Source organism: Octopus bimaculoides, chromosome 2 (genome assembly GCF_001194135.2).
Source record: "Octopus bimaculoides isolate UCB-OBI-ISO-001 chromosome 2, ASM119413v2, whole genome shotgun sequence".
NCBI lineage: Eukaryota > Metazoa > Mollusca > Cephalopoda > Octopoda > Octopodidae > Octopus > Octopus bimaculoides.
In genome coordinates, this window is record NC_068982.1 from 134,122,245 (window position 1) to 134,127,919 (window position 5,675).

The 5,675-nt window shown below is 36.6% G+C and overlaps 1 protein-coding gene across 5 annotated transcripts in view; it reads right to left on the reverse strand.

Annotated features, from left to right (window-relative positions):
• Positions 1-3,624: 3,624 nt before the first annotated feature.
• The window catches only part of LOC106877276 (tyrosine-protein phosphatase 10D), an 85,490-nt gene continuing 83,439 nt past the window's right edge, over positions 3,625-5,675 (reverse strand). For 3 of the 5 annotated variants that reach the window (XR_001410359.2, XR_008263440.1, XR_001410357.2), the window contains one exon: positions 3,625-5,494. The gene's annotated coding sequence lies outside the window, so the exon portion shown is untranslated. The remainder of the gene's footprint in view (positions 5,495-5,675) is intronic. The other 2 variants (XR_001410358.2, XR_001410360.2) reach the window with 2 other exon arrangements.

Genomic DNA, 5,675 nt, shown 5'->3' on the forward strand with positions numbered 1-5,675 from the left:
ATCACGCTTTGAAATTCGGAGTACCAAGAAGGTTGAATCAAACTATTTGATCCATATATATATGTGCATATACATAGGGTGAGTGAGTGGGTGCTTATGCACACACACACATATGTATATATATATATATATATATATATATATATATATATGAAAAAAATCTCGACACTGCCACAATCAGACAGCCAGATAACTCGTGTTCAAATTCTGCAGGTGTTTTGTTGTATTCCTAGTCAGGACACATTAATCTGTGTGTGGGTGTGGGTGTGAATCCCTTCTATCTATTCGATTACATAAGAATTTGTTGTGAAAATATTTTCGAGAGATAGGGAGATGAATTTAGGAAATTTCACACGAGTCGGCTTTGTTTCCTCATAACTTTGAGGAAATGGTTATTCTTATTTATGAAATTTTCTACAAATGGTGTAGATTCCGATTATATCGAAATTTGTTATGAATATTAAACTCGACTCCCACGGCTTGACTGGTACTTTTTTTGTTTCATTGAGATCCCAGAGGGTTGAAAGGCAAATTCGGCCTCGGCAAGATTTGAAGTTGGGTTTTAAAAGGCCGCAATTAAATATCGTAGGCATTTCGTCTCTCAGCCAATTCTTCCGATCATAAGCTCTTTTATGGACACAGTAAATATTGTTTTATTGTTTATAAAATTATTCTGTAAAAGTTAATTAGGTCAGTCTAAGTAATTACAGGCTCCTTTATTAGTTCATTGAGCGTTATTTACTCTACATAAGTTAAATATCCGAAGGTCTAAAAAAAATTCTAAGGTTTGGTGTTTTTACGTCTATACAATTTTACATAAGCGATAATTAACTCAGTTTAATTAATCTTGGTAGTCTCTACTGTAAATTGATGATTTACTTGTAAATTAAGTGAATGTAGTATACCGTTTCTATCTGGTCCGTTTCGTTTTGTACGGGAGGTTGCTGTAAACGTAAATATTCGACAATTTTACTGAAAAGAAAATTAATAAACTTCCTAAGCAACATCATTTACTACTGCTCTCTAGTTTTGACAATTCGGTGGTCTTTACGATAATTTTGAAGTACTAATGTCTCTAAGATGGCGTACACTCGGCTTTGCTTTTCTTTTTTTTTTTTTTTTCGGGGTCGATTAAACAAACACCAGCCCAAATACTAAGTCGATAAATCGACTTATACCCCTCACCGGAACTTGAGGTTTTGAAAATATGTCAGAAATCGATAATATTAAGTATCATTAGTTAAAAAAAAAAATAATAAATAAATAAAATAAAGAAAAGAAAAGAAAAACGTTTCGGCAATCCATGATACTTTCTATCAGTGGTTCCGAAACTTTTTCAGGCTGCCGCCCCTACTTGGTTCTAAAGCCAAATTCCTAGTGCCACCTCACCCCCACCCCTCACTCACCATCACAGACCATTTTCTGCAGCATATTCAAAACAACAGTATTTTCAACGACCCCAGGAGTGCAGTACCGTCCACTTTGGGAACCGCTGCCTTATATGATGCTGAACTAACCGCGTTGCAAAAGTAACGTGCTACAAATTCCACATTTTCAAAGGATTTACGCTAAATATAAATATTTTGTTACTTTGTTACTGTTCTGCCTTCAACTTTTCTGAACAACTAAACGATTAAAGTTGATCCAGTATCTGGAATACTTCCAACATCCGAAACATTTCAAATTAAATGCTTGTAAGCTATCGCTTCCAGTTCTATTATTGCGCTCTAGCTTTATTACGACAGAACTATAATAGTTTCTGTCTTTTCTTTCTTCTTCTTATGAACGACTGGATTCTAAGGTTGATTTAATATTCTACATAATTCATTTTAAAGCAAACAAATAACAGGTAAATAATAAGTAGACATATTTCATTTTTGCCAGTAGTCAATAGATTTGTTCTTATATCTCTAAATCGTTGTATTAAACTCGTACATTAATTAACTAACTTTCTGTAAATACATTACTACTCTAACTTTTAGAGTGTGCTTCTTTTTCAGATAGATGATCCACTGACGATATATATATTTATTGTCAATGTAGGCATATGAAAGGTAGGTCTAGCAAGATTGTTGAGATGCTTGAACGAAGGCGTGTTGACGTGAGTTGCATCCAAGAAGTAAGGGGGAAAGGTGCTTCAGCCAGGTTTCTCATAGGTATAAAATCTTCTGGGAAGGTAACAGCGATGGGGTAGGTGGTGTGGGCATACTTCTCACAGAGAAATGGGTGGATAAGATCATAAAGGTAGTTAGAGTGTGCAACACTGTGCATCATTAACCAGCAAGAGGAGCTGTCCTCTTCGGGTTAAAAAATCGCAGTAAAGTCCATTCAAATGGACAGCCATGTTGAAGCAGCTACGAACATTACTTGTTAGTACAACTACTGTATTGATCTCGACTTTAGAACTAGCATTTTTGTTTATATATACATATGCTTGACCGTTAAATTCACAAGTTTTTTTTTTATTCTCTCTGTTTATTTTCTCTGATTCCTTTCTGTTGAAGTGTATAGGATCGAAACATAAAAGACTTTTTCACTTTCCCAAGTGTCAAACTAATACACTTGCTTATTGTTCATACACCTATCTTCGTCTATTGTTTTTCTATAAATTTCAACTATCATAGTAACGTATGCTGAGGAATCTAAGGCTATTATGCCAGTGCAGTAACCAGTCCACATAAGTCCAAATACTTGAATGTATGCTGGGAGATTATCTTAGACCATTTGTCTTTGGATGGTTGGTTTCTGTAGTTATTATCAGTGTATTTTGGCAATTTGAATAAGAGTTTTAACTTATTTCCAGCAGGCAGACATATTGAGTATGTCTTTTGATTAATTTTAGTCCTTCAAATATTTAATACCTTTGGGAGGGGGGGGGGATGCAATTGCCTATATCATTGATTCTGTTATTATCATTTTTTTTAATTGTTACACTAGATAATACAGAGTCAATGATATCTTCACAAATTATTTTTTCGTGAATTATTTGCTCCATATTGAAATTATATATCATCATCATCATCATCGTTTAACGTCTGCTTTCCATGCTAGCATGGGTTGGACGATTTGACAGAGGACTAGCAAGCCAGAAGGCAGCACCTGCTCAAATGGTGCTATTTACGGGCCACTAGCATGGAAGCCAGACAGCTGCTCTGGCAATGAACACGCTCGGACAGTGCTGTTAGTGTTTCACTGGCGCAGGTGCCAGTCATCGAATATGGTCCAATTACGATTTCAATTTCACTTGCTCCAACAGGTCTCCGCAAGCAGAGTATAGTGTCCAATGAAGGAGAGGTTGGCATTGGTGCCAGTCGTCGGATTTGGTTCGATTTCAATTTCAGATTTCAAATTCACTTGCCTCAACAGGTCTTCGCAAGCAGAGTTTAGTGTCCAATGAAGTAAAGATACAAATAAGTGAGCTGGCTACCCTTCTGGCAGAGGCCACAGATTATATATATAGCATATATCATAACTTACCAGTTCAGCAAAAGAAACCAATTGAATAAGTACCAGGTTTAAAAAAATAATCTCAGGGGTTGATTTATTCAACTAAACTTTCTTCAAAGCAATGTCTATGCATATCCACAGTCTAAAGACTGAAATAAGTAAAAAATAAAAGAAAGATACTTGCATGTGTCCAAATTTATTGCATACTTTGTATTTTATGTACAATATACTAATACTTTTTTCTTTGGTTTACATTATCTTTTTGAAACTGCAGAAATACAGAAGAAATTAGCTGGTTGAGAAGACTTCATCTTAAATAAATAATGTTCTCATTCACATCATTAAAGTATAAAGCAAACATCTCAGTTTCCTGTCAGGATCAATGTAAGATTACCATAAGAAGATTATTAACAACCATAGTTTTTCTTCTCAGAATGACATTACATACATCTTAAGGTTATCAGTATTTGCATAAAATACATTCTTTCTCTTCAGTATACAGATTATTTCATTAATCTGTATACTAAAACAACATGAAATAGAAGAGAAATGTAGAATGTTTGGTAATATTTTTCAGTCATTGTTAACACAGTTTTTAATGTTAAGTTATCACAATGAATAATTTAGATGTATATAGGCTCCACCCAAATTCACTTGTTCACACCTTCTCGTGTTCACACCCATAACTAGTACCAGCTTAACAGCATTATAACTGCCACTTCCTGCTGGTAAAGCAATGCACTGGGTCCTAGGGCCATCTTAGCAGCATTCTAGGCCCCAGCCAAATGAATGTACTGGACCCTAAAGTATTTATGTTATTGACTGCAAGTCACAGCATACATAGATCAGAATTGGGTTCCTAGACCTGTGAGGTCCCTGGCAACTGCACATGCCTTCAAATGGCTCTACTGGGGCCTCTAGTGTTTATTTATTGACAACAGGTTACTGTCCATACTGTTGCACCATCCAAAATTCTGTACGATCCTTTTCATCCAATTCTTCTTCTCTTAAATTCACCAACTTCTGGGATTCCTTCCATATTTTCCTACAAATATCAATTTACAGATGTTCACTTTGGATATCAGCTTAAGGGTTAGTGAATGTTTTGGGCCCAGCCCAAGCTTTTGACTAAGCCTTTGAAAAATGTTATTATTGTGGTAAGCATGCAAGGAATGAAGCCAGTATGCTCTGCTGGATGTGTATTGTCAGTGAGCATACACGACAGTGTGTAAACGCCCTGAGAGAAAAGTTGGATTTAAGAAGCATCAGATGTGGTGTGTAAGAGAGACAACTTCGCTGGTATGGTCATGTGTTGCAAATGGATGAGGACAGCTGTGTGAAAAAGTGTCACACCCTAGCAGTTGAGGGAACCTGTGGAAGAGGTAGACCCCGGAAAACCTAGGATGAGGTGGTGAAGCATGACCTTCAAACATTGGGCCTTACCAAGGCAATGACTAGTGACCAGGACCTTTGGAGATATGATGTGCTTGAGAAGACCTGACAAGCCAAGTGAGATCATAGCCCATGGCCTATGCCAGTGGGTGTAACCAGCCCATTTATGAATACCCCCCATTCATTGGACAATAAACCTTGCTTGTGAAGACCTGTTGAGGCAAGTGAAATCAAAATCAAAATTGCTGACGTGGCCGATGACAGTACCGCCTGATTAGCACTCCAGCTATCTATCTATCTTTACACACACAAATATTTGGGTGAATGTCTGTCTCTCTCTTACTCCATTGATCTTTCCTGATCTTTTGAAACATATTACAGTGTTTATCTTTAGAATAACTGTCACCCTACAATTGTCAATCTGTCACTCTCATTTCTAACTTCTCAGAAGTTGATTGAAGCAACTGCAAGCAATCACTTCCTCCAAAACACCCTGTCTTGTTACTCACCAGACGTTCCTTGTCCTTGGAAGCTTTGACAAAAGTAATGCCATTGGACTTGATTATATCTTAGGCTGCTTGCTTATGGTCTGGTGAGGTGTCTGCTTGCTTGCCTATTGTCTGACATGAGATGTCTGGTCAATTGTGGATCAAGCCTGTGTACAGAAAATTAAGGAAAAGATAAAGGGTAGTATAATCAGTAAATTTTGATTCTTTCACCTGCACGATTTTCACTAAGAAAAAAAAAAACTCATATTTTTTGCATAGAATCAAGTACTCTGACCTCTTAATGTGCTGCAAACCCCTTACTTTTGTTTGGAAAAATAGGATAGGGTT